Source organism: Pan troglodytes, chromosome 7, assembly GCF_028858775.2.
Source record: "Pan troglodytes isolate AG18354 chromosome 7, NHGRI_mPanTro3-v2.0_pri, whole genome shotgun sequence".
NCBI lineage: Eukaryota > Metazoa > Chordata > Mammalia > Primates > Hominidae > Pan > Pan troglodytes.
In genome coordinates, this window is record NC_072405.2 from 78131018 (window position 1) to 78150468 (window position 19451).

Here is a 19451-nt window from a genome sequence, read left to right on the forward strand (position 1 = left end):
AGAGCCCTAAATCATCCAGACAAATTACATCTTTAACTCTTTACTTAATTTTAGTCTGTCACAAGGTAAATGTTGACAAACTTTAGACTTATAGCCAGAGGGCTAAAAAAACAAAATAAGTCTAGCTTGCCATTGTGGCTGTTTTCTGCCTTCCATTTTTCTTTCTTTCTCTTTTTTTTTTTTTTTTTTTTTTTGAGATGGAGTCTTGCTCTGTCGCCCAGGCTGGAGTGCAGAGGGGCGATCTTGGCTCACTGCAAGCTCCACCTCCCGGGTTCAGGCCATTCTCCTACCTCAGCCTCCCAAGTAGCTGGGACTACAGGTGCCTGCCACCATGCCCAGCTAATTTTTTGTATTTTCAGTAGAGACCGGGTTTCACCGTGTTAGCCAGGATGGTCTCCATTTCCTGACCTTGTGATCAGGAGCATGAGCCACTGCGCCCGGCCCCCGCCTTCCGTTTTTCAAGAATACTGTCGGGACACACACACAGGTCAGGGAAATGTAGATTCTCTCATTTCCCCTGTTTTTTAACAAATGTCCTTTATATAAAAGACAAAACTTGAGATGTTCAGGCTCTGTCTGAAACTACTGGCCTCTTGCATCCTTTAGATAAAGGACATTTGAAGTTAATGCTGGGCCTATCGTCCTTAGTTATACCATGTTGGACAAGGCATTTTATCTTCTGGATCCCAAGTTCCATACTTTTCTTTTCTTCTTTTTTGTTGAGATGGGGTCTCACTGTGTTGCCCAGGCTGGAATGCAGTGGCACAATCTGGGCTCACTGCAACCTCTGCCTCCTGGGCTCAAGTGATCCTCCCACCTCAGCCTCCCAAGTAGCTGGGACTACAGGTATGCGCCACCACACTTGGCTAATTTTTTTATTTTTTGCAGAGACGGGGTTTCATCATGTTGCCCATGCTAGTCTCGAACTTCTGGCTCAAGCAATCCACCCGCCTTGGCCTCCAAAGCACTGGCATTATAGGCGTGAGCCACCATGCATGGCTATACTCTTTAATGAGGAAGTTAAACAAGAGTTTAAAAAAAATTTTTTTAGCAACAAAACCATTGTCTCAAAGTCTAAAGTCACTCTATAAAACAGATGGAGATAATATTTCTCCATTTGAATCCAACTGAGTAAAGTCCAAGCCAGATTGCCTGGCTTCCCTCACATTCGTCCACTTCCCACACACTGCCAAGGTTCCTGAAGTACCCCTTGAAAGCCTAAAGCTTGTTGGAACCCAGTTTGAAAACCACCAGATGAGATAATATCTCAGGTTTCTTCCAGCTTTCAGTAGAATAGAAAAATCATTGACTACGGAGTCAGACCTAGATTCAAATCCTAGTTCTGTCACTTTCTAAGCTGCATGACCAGACTCAATTTACCCATCTGTAAAGCGAAAACAAAAATAGTTCTGCTAGGTTAAAAAGACATGTAAAGCATCTAGGCCAGTTCCTGAAACCCAGGAGGGATTCGTAAATAGTAGCTATAATAAAGGTTACGGTCCTCACCTGAGCATAACAAAATAAGAGATGATCCTACACTTGAACTACAAATTTGCAGTAAGATCGCTGTCATTCCTGAAGCCGAATCCTCAGGAACTTGAGGCCAAAATTCTTTAAAACCTGAATTGGTTTTGATTGTTCCAAATTAGTAGAGGGGGGAAAATTCTTCTAATTCACTGAACAATCTGTATGCATGGAGAGCATGTACTGCATAGACACACCCCAAGTCTCTTAAATGACACCACGGTCGATCCAACTAGCACAGGTGGAATTTGAAGCATGTTACTTTTACCAAAAAATAACAGGGGAAATGTCATTAAGAACACTTTAATACAAAGCCACAAGAAATTCAGTATCTGACAGCTCATGTTCTATATTTCACCCCATATCATAAAACAATTCACCAGAGAGCAGTTGTTCATTTGCTGAGCTGCTGTTGTGATAGCACATATTATTTCAATAATGGAGGAGTTCCTCCATAAAATCAGTCCCAGAAGCCAGTGATGTCTGAAAAATCTCACCTTTGGAGAATTTTCCTGGCATTCTGTAAAGGAAGTTCCACTTACAGGTCCTCTAATGTGCAGCAGCAAAGGATCAACAGATGCCCACATTCTTGTTTGCCTCGTGAACTTAAGCCCTAAAGTAAGCTGACTTGAGTGAAGTTTAGAGGCTCCCCTTCAAGTTTCAGAAAAGCTTTCTTTTTTAACTTATGCAAATTTACACACCCTCATGAACCTATTGCATATATCCGACAACTGTCCATATTTTAGTATCATGTGGTGGCTCTCACCTATGCCCATATAGCTGGCGACAATGCAGGTAAGATTTGGTCAGCTGTCAGTTTCATTCAGTGAATACTCACTGAGCACCTGCTTTATGCAGGGCCCTGTCCTGGGCCACCAGGGAAAACAACGCAAGGTTCCAAACCTAAGGAGACAGACAACGCATGCGGAATGACAACAGAGAAACAGAGTCACACGGAGAAAAGAGGGGAAATTTGGGAAGGCTTTTGTGGGGGAGGCGGGATTTGAACTGAGCCTTGAAGGAAGTGGGTGTGAGGATGGGGGTATGAGTAAAGATGGGAAATGGAGAATTGAAAGGCCGTCTTTAGAGAATGATTCACATTATAATGTGCTGGGGAGTAGGTGAGGCGGGAGGGCGGGATGGGAAGTGGGAAATTAGTGTGGAGACAGAAATTGTGGGCTTTGAGTGCCAGGATGAGGAATTTCTTTGCGTGTTGGGAAGCAGTGGCAGGCGCAGGACAGGATAATAATAATTTAAAGAAAATATGAGTAGCAAGTTGTGGGAGCGGGGAGGGAAGCTTGGTGCTCAGAATAATCAGAACTTTCTCAGTGGACCCAGGCTCAGTGGAAAGAGCGCTCTGGTTCCGTTTATTGCTCCCACAGAGAAGAGAGGAGAGACCCAGAGAGGTTTAAAATTAGAGGGGTCGACAGGGCACAGGGAACTCCTGGCCAACCATCCTTAGGAAAACAAGAGACCAGGAATAAAGAGAACCAGCAGAAGCACCTGGTCTGAGTCTAAGAAACATCAGTGTTTACTAAGCACTTGGTCTCTGGAACGCCTGGCTTTCCAAATACCACATCTTCCCATCCACTCCATCCTGCCACAGGCAGCTACTGTGTCGGGTGCTCAGGGAGCCGGAACCACATGCCTGGAAACCCTGAGCCCCTGCCCGCCGCCGTCCAAGCCGGCCGGCTGCAGCGCAGTTTGTTTGCCGAGGTTTGCATGCACATATTCAGTTGCCCTTTTTTTTTCCCCCAGTCCTTTCAGCCGTGTCCCGAAATTCACCCCTAGTGTAACTTCTGCCTCTGCTCCTCCTCTTCTTGGAACTGCCTTTTGTTTGTCTGGCAGCGTTGGTTCTATGGGGGTGTGTGATGATAATAATACGCGGGCTTATATAACCGTCTTCATCTTGCGAGCACTTCGCAGACCGTCGCTAATGAATCTTGGGGCCGGTGTCGGGCCGGGGCGGCTTGATCGGCAACTAGGAAACCCCAGGCGCAGAGGCCAGGAGCGAGGGCAGCGAGGATCAGAGGCCAGGCCTTCCCGGCTGCCGGCGCTCCTCGGAGGTCAGGGCAGATGAGGAACATGACTCTCCCCCTTCTGAGGAGGAAGGAAGTCCCGCTGCCACCTTATCTCTGCTCCTCTGCCTCCTCCCTGTTCCCAGAGCTTTTTCTCTAGAGAAGATTTTGAAGGCGGCTTTTGTAAGTATCGTGCTCTGCTTTTACTTTAAAAAGAAAGAAGACAAACTTTCCTTCCTGTCCCTGTCCTTTTAGTATTATTTATTCATTATTCATCATATTATTATTCATTATATTCTCAGATGATGGAAAGTATGTTTCTGGCCAAAGTCTTCCACCCAAATTTGGTCCCTTGTAATGATAATAAGAGGGGAAAGAGGTTTCTGTTGATAATTAATTCACTTAACAAAATAGTACCCAGGCGAGGTGCTGAAATTGGCCACTTTCACAGCATTCTGGTGATGTCTGGCTGTTGATACACACCACACACACACAACACTACACACACACACACACACACACACACACACACCCCTTTTTGCCCTTAAGAGGAGCCCTAGTCACCTGGCTTGTTAGACAAGGAGAAATGATGCCACTTTGGTCTTCAGTTTCTCTGCCTTGAGTACTCACAATTTCAATCAGTTGTAATTGTTGAAAGTTTCTTTTCACACTACGAAATAAATCCCTTCTTTCAGTGCAGGCTTGAAACTTGCACTGGCTTGGGTAAACTGTAGAAAACACTGTAGCTATAGTGGACATGTGAATTTTTATTAAATTTTTCACTGCATAACCGAAGGTTCTAATATTAAAGAAACATGGACACTAACTTTTTAAGCACAGGCAAAACTCAAAGCCCTGTTATCAAACTGTGTGTCTTAAAGAGTGCTGAATTAACAGAGTACTCTTCTCAGAGATTATGCTCACTGCTTTGAGAAACTGCTTTTCAACAAGAGGTGAATTTAAAACTCTAGAATAACATGAAGAAAGATACAACTTCTGAATACTTAGCAACTCTGACTTGCTATTTGAACAAGCCAAAAAACAAAGGGTCTATTTTGGGCAATTGTACAATTTGCATTTATAAAACCATGATTATAACTTGGTATGCTATGAGATACAGATATTTATTGTTTTAATAAGATTTCAGGTAAGGAAACTAAGAACTATAAATTGGTAATAATGTAGAAAAGCAAGGCCTCTCACTTTTAATGCTGTAAGTGCGGTGATTCATTCATAAGGCTTTATCATCTTTACCTCTAGATGAATAGATGTGAAAACCATGTATAGTATGTATGTATATGTTAGTGTGTATATGTGTATTTATCTTAAATTCTTACATTTGTTGTATCTATCTAGTGCTCAGTATGTTATATGATAGTATAACATCCAAAATGGATCAAGTGGAGAAATTTATTTCACGTCAACTTTCAGATTGCAATATTTATTCAGTATTTATTAACACACATGGGAAATATTATAAAATTATGTCTTTTTTTAGATTCTCTTTAAATGATATTTTCCCTTAGAATTCTCTGTGGCTCCCATGAAATTCTAAGGTATAATTAAAGTCAAAAATAAGATTGGATTCTAGTTGCTTTTACCCCTAAATTTAAAAGTGATATTTCAACACTAAATTCTATACTTTACCTAATTTGATTACAAAGATGAACCACATAATCTCAGCATTAGCCTCAAAGGCAAACTCAATCATAATAGAAAGAACACAAGCTTTGATGAGATCTGGATTTGAGGCTTAGTTTGGTCAAACTGAATTAACTGAGCATTGTGACACACACCTGTAGTCTTAGCTACTCCGGGGACTGAGGCAAGAGGATCGCTTGAGCCTAGGAGGTGGAGGCTAGAGTGAGTTGCGTTTGTGCCACTGAACCTCAGCCTGGGTGACAAAGTGAGATCCTATCTCAAAGGAAAAAAAAAAAAAGAGAGAGAGACTATTGTAGTGTTCCAGTGAGAACTGCTGGGGGCACTGAGCAGTGTAGGTGGACAATAGGGCACAGATTCCAGAAATATTTAGAAGGTAGAACATTCTTGACTCAGGGCTGGATGAAGGGAATGGAGGAAAAGGAAACTTTTATAATATTAGTTTTGGGCCTGGGCTACTGGGTAGTTGTAATAGAATACCATAGAACAAGACGAGATACTGGTTTATAGAAGAAAATTGAGTTAGTTGGAGTAATATCAGGTTGAGATATCACTAAGAGGTTAGACTGCAACGCTGAGTAAAATTAAAAAGCATTTTTTTAAGTATAAAATTATCATCTGGATGTGGTGGCATGTGTCTGTAGTCCCAGCTACTCAGGAGGCTGAAGCAGGAGGATCTCATGAGCCCAGAGGTTTAAGGCTATGGTGCACTATAATCAAGCTTGTGAATAGATACTGCACTCCAGCCTGGGCAACATAGTGAGACCCTGGCTCTTTAAAAAAAAATGCTAGATTTTTGTCTTTGAAATTTTGAGGAGATACATAAAGACTGAGCTCTCCCTACTATGTTCTAATGCCCCCCAAGAAATGGTCACTATCTGGACTCAATGAAATCAGAGCTTTAATCTTGTGTCCCTGCTGCCAAATGAATTTTTTTCTCATTAACTTTTCGATAGGAAGCCCATGTCTAGGGCAGTCTTGCCTGTAGCTATGTGTACCCTCAAAGAGAGTAATTTTTTCTTCTTCAGAGACTTCAGAAATGAGCAGAGACTAAAGATCTATGAACTAGTAGAATACTTATTCATAAAAAGCACATATGCATGAAGAAGTAATACTTATCAAAAACAAACCCTTTCCTTAACAGGGATTTTTCACTTCTCTTGAACAAGGAACTCACTCAGAGACTAACACAAAGGAAGTAATTTCCTCCTGGTCATTATTTAGTCTACAATAAGTTCATCCTTCTTCAGTGTGACCAGTAAATTCTTCCCATACTCTTGAAGAGAGCATAATTGGAATGGAGAGGTGGGTAACATTTGCAAATTTTTTAAAGATGACAACTGGAAGAATTTTAACATTTTGAATGAATAGAAATCAATCTGATTAGCAGGCAGGAAGCTGTGACTTTTTAAATCTTGAGGTCTGATTACTTGATAACCCCGGTTTTCTTATACCCTTTCACCCTTTCTGTGCTCAGCACTTAATCTTCTAGGCAAAGCCTCTATCGGATTTCCTGGATTTCAGAGCTGTTACCCTACCTGAGCACTTCAGAGCAAATGCCATTTCTTATAAAAGGGGCTTAGCCCCAGACTTTATGGCTAGTCTTGCAAAGTGGTATAATATTTCTTTCTGGTACGTGAACTGTATCAACACATTTAAAAACAGATTTAAAAAGCTATTTCCACCTCTAAATATAAAGAGCCTTACCACTTATTAGAAAGATAGCATTTGATAACAATCTGAATTTCTTCCACTTCTGATGGCTCACTTAATTCACCAAACTTTGGAAATCATCTTTGACTTTTGAAATGGTGAAAAACATTTCTATTTTTGCTAAAATGCTTTTGCCATAAAAAAAGAAGTGTCCCAAAAAGGAACCGTTAACATCTCAGCTATGCAAAATAATCACCAAATATATACTTTTGAATAAGATGACTGCATCATGGGAAAGTTCATTATTTAAGGAAGGAACAAGATATATTTGGGGAAATTCCCATTAGCACAATTGAAGTATGAAGAATATACTGAGCTTCCATATATGGTGCTGGTCATTCCACATTTAGGTTACTCAGGCCATTTAAACTTGGCTTCATAAGCAAGTGCTACACCCTCACAATCTTTTTAGGTTAGCCGACATAATGATTTACTCCCAACTGGGTGCTGCCTGAGCCACTGTGCTTTGCCTCTGCAGTGTTTGAAGAGTGGATAGTTCGCAGCTGTGAAGTTCCCCAGACACCTGAGTCCAAACTGTTGCTGGATTTTGCTTCTTTCTGTGCTCCATGGAAAGCTGGAAGCTCCTCAACTTTCTCTTGGGTTTGGCTTCCTGTTCACATGTTTTCTGGCCCCATGTCAATTGTGTATGAAGTAATAGTCCCACATGCGTGCACCATCCACGATGGCAAGATTTGTGTGGTTCAGCATGAGTTTTCTAATGAGCACACTTTGGACCTTCCAACAACCCTTTAGGAAAAGCAGTTTGGAACCAGTTATTACTTTCCAAGGTGACGGAAGCTAAAGCAGAATGTTCTTTTCTCTTTTTTTTTTTTTTTTTTGAGACAGAGTCTTGATCTGTCATCCAGGCTGGAGTGCCGTGGTACAATCTCAGCTCATTGCAACCTCTGTCTCCTGGATTCAAGCAATTCTCCTGCCTCAGCCTCCTGAGTAGCTGGGATTACAGGTACCTGCAACCACGCCTGGCTAATTTTTGTATTTTTAGTAGAGACGGGGTTTCACCATGTTGGTCAGGCCGATCTCAAACTCCTGACCTCATGATCCACCCACCTCACCCTCCCAAAGTGCTGGGATTACAGGCATGAGCCACGAGGCCCGGCCCAGAATGTTCTTAAGCAACAAGACTAAAGCCACTTTTAAGAGACAATTAAAGGACAACTGCATAGGAAAAATGAACATTTACCTTACACATCTGTCTAAATGTGTGTATGTGTAAAGTATATAAAAATGCCTCCAATTCACAGTTTAAAAATAGCAGTTACTGTTTCAGCATTTTGCTACTGATGAATGGTGCTAGTGTTTTCCACTAAGGACTGTTATTTTAATGACATTTCTCTGCAGCAAAATTTGATGAGTTTACAAAGTTTCAGAGCCAGGAAATGCAGCTTGATTTCTGAACAACGGAGACAACCAAGAGAGTTAAGTTCAATCATCTAGTTGCTTTATAGCATGGATTCCTAAGTGCTAACTGCAGTAACACACTGACACAGAGAGCAAAGCCAAACCAAACTCTTAAAGTACAGCTGTTAAACTATCAAGCTTAACTTCCCGATATATTCTCAACAGGTGAAATTCTGGCACACACCCACACTTATCTGAAGATGGTAATGTCAAATTAATCACCATACGTCCAACATTTTATAGAATTTTAGAGTAAGAAGAGATATTGGAGGTCTTCCAGTTTTACCTTATCCTTTCATTATAGGAACAGAAAAACTGAGACTCATGAGTGCTCTCTCTGTCTGTCTCTCTCTCTCTCCACACACACACACACACACACAAGCACACACACTCAGAGTTGTACTGAGTCATGACTTACAGAAAACATCCTAAGTCTGACTTAAGCAAAAGAAAGGGACGCAATGATCCACAGCTAGGCCACTGGTTTCCTGGTCCTTTCAAGTTTGTGTGGCCAGCTTCAGCACTGTGGGCTGACGATTTGTTATTGCTTGAGAAAACATTCAGAGTCTTGGAGTCTATATTTTTAACCAAAACTTGAATAAACCCTAAAACAAACCAAGGATCCATCGGTGACTCAGATCCTGACTGTCCTTTACAGTGAGGCTCAGCCACCTTCCATTAGTTACTGGGGCCACACTGTGATCCCATAAGATGGAGACAAAGCCCAAGACACAACCCTCACTCTGAGGGATCCTGAAACCTGACCAGAGAGATGAGACCATCCTGCATGCAGGCCATAGAGACGGTAGTCGAGACTGTATAACTAAGTGCCACACTATGTGGCACAGGTTTTAAATGTTATGAGTTCTAGTGACAGGGATTAATGAAAATCGAGGCTGTCAGAAAATGAGATTTTAGCTGATCCCAGAGGGGAGATTAGAGTTTTAATATCTGGAGGAGAGAAAAGTGGACTTTTCCAGATAAAGAACAGAGGAGTGAAAGCAGAGAGAGGACTGTTTATGGGTGGGACCCCAAAGAAGCTGGCCTCAGGAAACATGTCTCCACCCACGCAATGGACCATGGAGCTCCAGTACAGACTTAAAATTATTTATTTTGAGACAGAGTCTTACTTTATTACCCAGGTTGGAGTGCAGTGGCACAATCTTGGCTCACTGCAGCCTTGACTTCCTGGGCTGAAGCCATCCTCCCACCTAAGCCTCCCTAGGAGCTGGGATCACAGGCATGTGCAACCATGCCCAGCTAATTTTTTTATTTTTAGTAGAGACAGGGTTTCACAATGTTGCCCAGGCTGGTCTCGAACTCCTGACCTCAAGCAGTCTGCCTGCCTCGGCCTCCCAAACTGCTGGGATTACAGGCATGAGCCACTGCAACGGGTCCCAGACTTACATTATTATCTATTAAAATGTTACTGAAATATGTACCCAAAAAGCTATGTATAAGTTGCTTTATGTTTGTATAGCTATAAATACACATTAGCATAATTCTATTTATACTATTAAAATTTCAAAATAAGTCTCTAAGGATAAACGAAACCCATACACCAATAATACTCTAATTCATATTAATCCTCTTTGCCAGATGATGCTGTTTTGCTGAAACTAAAGAATAAATTTGTTTTAACTAAGTATTCATTAATGAAATTGGAAAAAATTTTAACAAAAGGAATTTCTATTGCATATTAAGAATTACACCTGTTTATAAGGAACTGTTACAAGATGGCACCTATAGAGAAGAAAGGATCCAGGCAATCAGTCCTCTGGGGTGGAGATTTTGGAGCTGAGAACTGTGAGGGCCAAGTCATCCTATCGCCCTTCTCTATTCTGGGGAACAAACAAACCTTCATACAACACAGCAGGAAGTATTTGACTCTCACGTGCATACACATATCAGCAGGAACTTAGGCTGCCTCTGTTCTTTCTTCAATAGCCCATAACAATTAAATTATTATATGATTATACCACACATTATTATTATTTATTTTTTTAAAGACAGATTCTAGCTCTGTTTCCTAGACTGGAGAGCAGTGGTGTGATCATAGTTCACTGCAGCCTCAGACACCTGGGCTCAAGTAATCCTACCGCCTCAGCCTCCCAAGTAGCTGGTATTACAGGTGCACACCACCACACCCAGCAAGTTTTTAAATTTTTTGGTTGAGATGAGGGTCCCACTGTGTTGCCCAGTGGGGGTCTTGAACTCCTGGCCTCAAGCAATCCTCCCATCTCAGCCTCCCAAAGTGCTGGGATTACAGGCATGAGCCACCTCACCTGGCCTACACATTATCATTTTAATGATGAGAAATCAAAGTCTACATTTATAAAATTTAAGAAAATTCTGGTCTCATTTCATGAAAATGTCTTTTGATTGCAAATATGCAAAGAAGGCTGTATCTTTATTACTGGTCTAAAAAAAGTCAATCCAAGTAATAATGATTGCCGATGTTTATTGAACCCTTATTTTGTGCTAGGTAGTCTTGCAAGTTTTTCACATGAATGTTTTCATGTAATCCTCACATCAACCCTATGGGGTAGATACCATTTTAAATTCCCATTTGTCAGAGGAGAATACTGAGGCATAGAGAAATTAAGTAATGTGCTCAAGGCCACATAGCCAGTGAATGCCATAGCCTGGTATTCCAGCATCTCATTCCAGACTCAGCTGCCCGGTAGCATATTCAGAACAGTCTCAGAAAAGGTATTCTTTGACATCAGACTGTGCCAGCCTAACCACAGCCAGATACTTTCGACATCACATTCAGATGTAAACTTTCACTGTAGGCGATCATGAGGTGCACATACAATTATAAGCACAAACATGTATATGTCCTCTCAGAACATATTTTACAAGTGGGCATCTGCATGATGCTTCTAATAATTTGTGATATCAGCACCATGGAGACAGGATGGAAAAGTTCTTCCAGAACTCCCCAACCCCCAGGAGGAGAAGCACAGTGAAGCGAGTGATCTAGAGGCCTAATGGGTGAGGTGGGCCACATTGCAGAGGGTGGCATAAAACTAGCGGCGGCGGAGTTTCACTGCTGTTTGGAGTGGAAAGAGGGGTGATGAGAGTCGTGTGGGAGGAAAGTGAATCCTGCAGCACCAGGCCAGCTCCAAGGAGGCACTGCTGCAGCAATCGTGTGGTAGGAGTGATCCATCCAGAGCAAAGCAAAGGACCTGGGGCTTAACCTGACTCGCCAAGGCCAGCTCAGGATAAAAAGAGATTCCAGGCCTATGGAGGGAAAAAATCTGCACCCATTACCTCTGAGATCCCCCCATATGTACACCAAGGTACAACTGTAGTCACCAGTGGAAAAGTATGAAGACTTTAAATGAAATGCTTTATTAAACATTAATATTTACATGGGCATGATCAATATTTTTTAAATGTAAAGGAAATTCTGAGTTGTTAAATAAGAGGTCTCATTTCCTTATTCTATCTTATATTATGTTCTCTTTTATATCATATGCACATTTACATACAGTGTGTATATGTCAGAATGTTCATGGCAGCAAGATTGCTTCATTTGATACTTAAAACATTAAAATGGGTATTTCCTCGTATTCAAAGTGTTCAAATTTATTTTAATCACTTACATTTTTCAGCTGTCAAAAATGTGGAATATAAACAAATTTTACCACTTGGAAACGCTTACTTTGCTACTCATCAAATAATAGCTTGCTGCAACTTTAAAAGATTCCATGATTCAGCGCGTTTTCCTTTAAAATAGGTCTCCCAACCTGAAATTAGACAGCACTCAACCTTTAAACTTGGAGCACTTTGTAAACTTTTAAAAGGAAACTCTTCTTTAATGGTTCTATGAAATCCAGTCAAAGAATGATATGAAATGAATCTAATGGAAAGTCTTTTCCTTGTTGGAGAAGCAGTCAAAATAGAAACTTCTACAAAAGGACCGAATCACCCACAATGCTTCAAAGACTCTTGCGAGTGATTGTAAGAAAATCAGTCTGGATGAAATTTAGAGAATATTGTTCCTAATGATCACCCCCTTTGAGGCTGTGAAAGGGCAACATCTGAAAGATGAGAGGAATTGCTGATAAAACGTAACTGATGGCAATTTTGCTCTTTTCCATCGTAGGTGCTGACGGCCACCCACCATCATCTAAAGAAGATAAACTTGGCAAATGACATGCAGGTTCTTCAAGGCAGAATAATTGCAGAAAATCTTCAAAGGTATTCATCAAATTTTTATCTGTAGCTTAAACCAAGGACCACCTGGGCACTCTATGTCACTTGAAGAGGGGAACATTTCACGGTTGGGGAATTGTTAAGAACTGGCAGAAACTGAAAAGTCAATGGTCCTCTACCTTCCCATCACATTCTCATTCTTGTTGACTGAGAGAGCTAAAAGGGGCCTTCCACGTGGTAGAGCCATGTCACGAAATCAGTCCTAAGAAATGTCAGAAGAACCATCTGAAAAATGGGAATCTAAACAATCATATGACTATTGACATATTATGAGCTGCTCAGGAAGGAAGCTCAGGGGAATTAGGGGGCAGTGTGGTAGGCCCGCCATGCACAGCCATCCACAACATACTCCACAGTGTCAGGAGTGAAAGCTGTACAGATATCTGATTTATTCACAGCTTGTCTTCACAGTTTCTTTCCTTGGCCAGATAAACATTAGTGCCAAGAGCTTTCATGGAGCCAGGGAGAGTTGTGGCAACCCATCTCAGCAATTTCACCTTGGTGGCAAAAACATTTCTAGGGTTTGGGTTCATATGAGGGTACAACCCCATGAGGCTTTTTCAAATGTCAACTTTGAGAGTTGCTCCCCTTCACCCCTAAAAACTAATGCAATGAAAATGTTCAGTTCCTCTCTATTTCATTAGTCACTCTTCAGAATCATTGCTATTTGCTTGATTTTTTTTTCTTTTCTTTTTCTTTTTTTTTTTTTTGAGAGGAAGTCTCGCTGTGTCACGCAGGCTGGAGTGTAGTGGTGTGATCTTGGCTCACTGCAACCTCTGCCTCCTGGGTTCAAGCAATTCTCCTGCCTCAGCCTCCCGATTAGCTGGGATTACAGGCGCCTGCCACCACGCCCAGCTAATTTTTGTATTTTAGCAGAGATGGGGTTTCACCATGTTGGCCAGGCTGGTCTTGAACTCCTGACCTCAAGTGATCCGCCTACCTCAGCCTCCTAAATGGCCGGGATTATAGGCGTGAGCCACCATGACCAGCCTGCTTGATTTTTATTCTAAGCCTTCTGTTGGCCCAAGGTGGCTTGGAATAAGTCCTGTAATCACCAAAACTTTCATGAACCTCACCTAAAAAGCAACGTCTTCAAGTCTGGCCCGAATTTCAGGTTTGCCTTTTGAGGGTTGTTTTATCCAGCTTCTCTTTCTAATACTTATGGAATTAAACATTTTTGCCTTCATTCTACAAGTATTACGTGAAGAAAGTGAATGGTTCAAAGTGTATAAGACAGGTTAGTTCTTTGACATAAAGTTATAAGCATCAGCAGTTTTTCTAGAATTCTTGGAGCTTTGTCTGAAGATCGCATGGGGTATTAACCCCCATGGCTGATTACAGCACTGTATCAGATGCTTGTCATAAACGAGCTGAATCCACAGTAAGAGAAGATAAGTTGAAAGTTAGGTCTCCTTACTTCAAAGCTCTAACGTAAGAAGGAAATATTCTAAAACAGTAACTTCAAAAGATAAATGTTTAATAATTCAATGAACAAGTTCATTGAATAACTAATAAGTTCAGTGAACAGAACTGGAACTTCTCAAGAGTTATTTATCTCTTGAATCAGCTTGTGAACAATTTTCTTTGTGAAACTCTAGCCTGATGCATCAATTTTTATGTTGGAAAAAACAAGGTTGGCCTTCAGTGCCATACCATTCAAAATTAACCGTAGAAGAGACTGGAAAACCCCTGATACTACAAGAGCACGCTTCATCTTCTGAAGAGGTCCCTGAGGACCTGATTTCTCAAAGTATCTTTCTTAGTTTCTCTTATGCTATGAAGAAGCCACTTTTCTTTCTTTCCTTTTTTTTTTCTTTTCAAAACGAACAGAGTCTTCCTTTGTTGCCAGGCTGGAATGCAGTGGCACGATCTTAGCTCACTGCAACCTCCGACCCCTGAGTTCAAGCAATTCTCCTGCCTCAGCCTCCCAAGTAGCTGGAACTACAGACACGTGCCACCACGCCTGGTTAATTTTTGTATTTTTAGTAGAGACAGGGATTCACCATGTTGGCCAGGATGGTCTCCATCTCTTGACCTCGTGATCTGCCAGCCTCAGCCTCCCAAAGTGCTGGGATTACAGGCGTGAGCCACTGCGCCCATGAAAAGGCCACTTTTCTACAATGCCATGTTGTTTGTTATCTAGCTGGTAATCTTTCATGTTGCACTTTTCTCCCCCTAATGTGTGATTTCACCACTGTGTTATGTCTTTTTCACTTCTCAGCACATCTTTATTATGGGAAAATACAAGTAAGTGTCTATGCCGGGCACAGTGGCTCACGCCTATAGTCCCAGCACTTTGGGAGGCCGAGGTGGGTGAATCAGCTGAGGTCAGTGGATCACCTGAGGTCAGGAGTTTGAGACCAGCCTGGCCAATATGGTGAAACCCCATCTCTACTAAAAATACAAAAAATTAGCCGGGCGTGGTGGTGCGCGCCTGTAATCCCAGCTTATCAAGAGGCTAAGGCAGGAGAATTGTTTGAACCTGGGAGGCGGAGGTTGCAGTGAGCCAAGATTGTGCCATTGTACTCCAGCCTGGGCAACAGAGCAAGACTCTGTCTCTGAATAAATAAATAAATAAAATAAGTGTCTAATGTTGGATCATTTAGATTCACTTGCTCAAATTTAACATACAGAACATTTTTCTTGAAAATCTATGGATTCTGTATGAGACCTGGCTTCGATCTACTTTTTTTTAATCTTGGGGCTGGAAAATTCAAATTTAATGTTTGGCTTCAGAGATCTCTGCCCCTTTTCAACCAACTCCAGGATTTGAGCTGAATTAGATAAGCAGACGAGTCACCTCCCACCACTACCTCTGTATTTATATATCCACAATCCTCCTTCTAGTCAATTTTATGGAAAGAAATGGATGTTTTTGGGTATGTGCTTGGACAATCATGCTTATAAAATAGGGACCACTTTACTGGACCTTAGAGTTTCAAAATGCTGCCCTGTGCATTTTTGATTGCCTCTCTGCTCATATCATTTGGGTATAAAGTTCTTTCATTTAATATTCAGAACTGCTTACCTGTAGCTCATTGAACTTGGCATCACCTCTAAATTACATAACCCAAGAGAAAGTTCAAGGAGATACTATAAGCAAATCTCAGAAGCTGCCCAAGCATTTCCTGTCTTTCAGATTGCCAGATTGTCCCTTGTTCCAAGGAGAGATAGGTTGGATTCACATATGAGAAGACACCAAAAGGACAATTAAATTTCACAGCTTGGGGGAGATTTTGAGGGTTCTCATCAAAAATGTTTACACCTATGGAACAGATTGCTTTTGTGTATGTGTGTGAAGCCTGGTTTTCAGCTTAAAATACACCTGCCAAAATATGAACGGCCTTTATTGTACCTTCTGGACACTAATATTGCACTGTTGGACAAGGTTTGGTGCGCACAGATGGGATAACTTAGAACAGCAACTATGTTGTTTTTGAGAAAATTAAGATTTTTCCTAGCCTTGTTAATACCTATTTGAGATGGAAAATTTTATAATAACGATGGCTTAGCTGTGCCTGGCACTTTATTTTTAATATTATTTTAATTATTAAGTTAAATTTAGTATATTAATCTAAATGTAGGTGGTCTTTAAAATTGCCTGTAGACTGTAACAGTAAACTAAACCTTTTCAAGGAATCAATATCAGATGTGGACCCTAAAACTTATCCTTGTCTTGCTTTAAGTGCATATTGGATACCAAGACAATGATAATTTGTCTTGCTGCAGAATATAGAGACCTATATTTGGGGGTGCTAAAAAGTAGACTCTTTTCCTTTGTGATTACCCTTACATATTTTGAAACATTTCTCATTGAAGAGGACAATTTATTACACAGAATATCAACTCATTTAAAATTAGGTATTTGTTGTAAAAACCATATAACAGTCGCTTAAGAGTTTTTTTTTTTTAAATCACACACTTAACCCAAATCAGTTGGTCTTTTCTGTATAAGTATATACTAAGTAGAATCATAGAAAATTGCTTCTATTTAACTATTGTTGGCCTACAAAAGCAGTGATTTCATAGGGTATTATCTAATATTTTATAAAATTGGAAACATGGAGAATGTACAATGTTTATTGTTTTGTTTTCACCTACCTTTGTGTCAAAACGGTTCATACAATTTCTGCATTGTCTTTTTAGTTATTTTAAATTTGTGCATTGTGTTCCATTACATGGATGTAGGACATATAAGTTGCTCATGCTTTTTCTCTATAAGAGAGATAACACTAAACATACACACACACACACACACACACACACACACACGCAATCAATACCTCCCTTCACGTAGCCATTCTGTTTAGTTGCATTTTAATGATGGTTTTTAAATTGTCTTCTCCTGCACCGTCCTCTTATCCCTTTGAGACTAATCATTTTCACATGTGAGACTTCAATACAAATCTAAGTGATAAGCAAATGTTAGTATGTACAAGCACACAGATTTGCACCCATATATGTACATAGCTAAATGGATCTGCTTAGACCACAGTCCTCAAAGCCAGTGAGCTTATGTTTAAAGAAAATGCCAAACTCCAATTGGATGAGAAACATTGTGCCCATCAGGCTGTGCCATCTTTTGCAGGCTCCTCTCTCCTCCCATCTGACTGAGACCTGTCCCAGCAGATGGCTCTGTCAGTATGCTTCGGCTGCCAGTAAAATTATGCTTTGCCTGATAATGGTGAGGAAGCAAACTCCAGAGATGTTGACCAACCCAAGGAAAACTCGTTGCTCTTGCCATAATGATACATTCAGGCAGGAAGTTAAGAGAAAAATAGCTCTTCCCCTGGCAAGGAAAGGAGTTTAATTATGATGAGGGTGGGGACTGGGGGACATTCACAAGTGGATATTAAGGAAAAAGAATGGGATGATGTCATTCTTTACTGAGGCAGTCACTGAAATGAAATCAGGTCACACAACAATGGTCTTGTTCTATGCTCAAAAGCGCAAGTTGGTATGAGACATTACTTTGCGGTGATGCTCTCAGGAAGGGCCTAAGGGGCTGTGCTCACATGAAACTATTTCCCCAAACACCTTGAAGACAGGTCAATAAGTGCAGAATCATTCCATCCAGTGCTGAAATGGCCCACACTGGACCAACATTTGTTTCAGATCACCATGCCACAGTTTAGGATAGAAAAAGTGTCTGGATTCTTACAACACCATGAATTCAAAGAGGCAGAATATAGCGGTTCAATCTGGTATCAGGCCAGATGTTTTAAATTGGTTCCTTTTTTGCAGGATAATTTTAAATGGCATACTGAAATTAACATGGAATATATTCCTCAGTGGAAGGTTTCAGGAAGTCACTTCCCAAGAAGAAATACTGCCTTGTATCATGGTAGAGAATTTGTAGGGCTGATTAATTCCACTTACAGAGGAAGCATTTGATCTATGTTGATCTTGAGTCCTTAGTTCCAATGGCAAATATTCAATTTTAGGTTCCTTTTCTCAATGGTGTCCTAATTTGACCACATTTATCTGCTTAGATTTCACAAGAGTGCATCATAATTATAAATGAAGATTAGACTTTCTAAGAAGCCATTCCTGGAATAATTAGGTGGTGGGGTCAAATCCTGTTATTAAGATTCTGTCATTATTGCATTAAATAGGGCTTAAAACAAATAAGCCATTGGCTGAGGCCTTTTTTGAGGATATTTTTACTGCAGGAATATTTATAATATGAGAATTGAAATACTATAGGCTTTTTACATTGGTATCTGCAGTTTAGAGAATTTGCAAAAAAAAAATTTTTTAGTAAGCCACTGGTCTTCAGGTGTACGAACATATTGAGATATGAGGTCCTTCTCTCTCTTGCAGATTACATGAAAATGTAAAAAAAAATGGATTACAGTGGAAATTCGTATTTGTTTTATGATTTTGCTCTCAAATTATTTAAGAACCTTGTGTCATAATCTGGCATGTAGGGGAAGCTGAGATGTGTATGGGACAAATATATTTGAAGACTGCTTTGGATCGTGGCCATCAGAATGAAAAGAGGCACATTTTGAAGGAGTCCTTTTTTGGCAGACACTAAAGTAAACCTCAGGGATTCCTGCTACCCTTATTTTTAAAAAGAAGGTAATTCAGCTGTGGGGTTTTTGAGAGAAGATAATTATTTTTTTTTTAATTTTTTTTTGAGACGGAGTTTTGCTCTTGTTGCCCAGGCTGAAGTGCAATGGCACGATGTCAGCTCACATCAACCTCTGCCTCCTGGGTTCAAGCGATTCTCCTGCCTCAGCCTCCCGAATAGCTGGGATTATAGGCATGCGCCACCACGCCCAGCTAATTTTGTATTTTTAGTAGAGACGGGGTTTCTCCATGTTTATCAAGCTGGTCTCGAACTCCCAACCTCAGGTGATCCACCCACCTTGGCCTTCCAAAATGCTAAGGTTACAGGCATGAGCCACCAGGCCCGGCCAGGTAATTATTTAAAAATAAAAAGTAACTAAAATATTTCCAAACAAATTGTCAGCACCATCAGAAGTTCTCAAGTTTCCAAGAAAGTGCTTAATATTCTTTTCTATTTGTTTATTAGTAGCCTTTAAAGAAATCTAAGTTCATTATCTGCAGTCAGTTGACACTAGCACTGAAAATACAGATGGAATTTTAAGCAAATTCATTATTTACAAAGCAAATAAGTGAGTCCTGGTATCTGACAATGGGATTCACCATAAAATTAATTTTAAAATTACTAGGTTTTAAATTTTCACCCAAAAATGATTTGATGCATTTTTGCATTAAAAACTGTATTTATTACACGAAGTATAAATACCCCAGGAGATTAAATCCATCCTGCCATATTCATGGGAGCCTGATCTAGCCCGAGGTATGATGCCCAGCAGGACACAGTGGCCATAGGAGAAAGGTTAGCAGCCATTCAGAGCAGTC

The 19451-nt window shown here is 40.7% G+C and overlaps 1 protein-coding gene across 11 annotated transcripts in view; it reads left to right on the plus strand.

Moving 5' to 3' along the window:
• SULF1 (sulfatase 1) overlaps positions 1–19451 on the plus strand; it is a 193716-nt gene that overhangs the window by 22783 nt on the left and 151482 nt on the right. For 3 of the 11 annotated variants that reach the window (XM_003311747.6, XM_024345182.3, XM_054656805.2), the window contains exons 2-3: positions 6346–6506; positions 12448–12542. The gene's annotated coding sequence lies outside the window, so the exon portion shown is untranslated. Of the gene's footprint in view, positions 1–3380; positions 3726–6345; positions 6507–12447; positions 12543–19451 lie in introns of those variants that run through there. The other 8 variants (XM_003311744.7, XM_016959545.4, XM_063817153.1 and 5 more) reach the window with 3 other exon arrangements.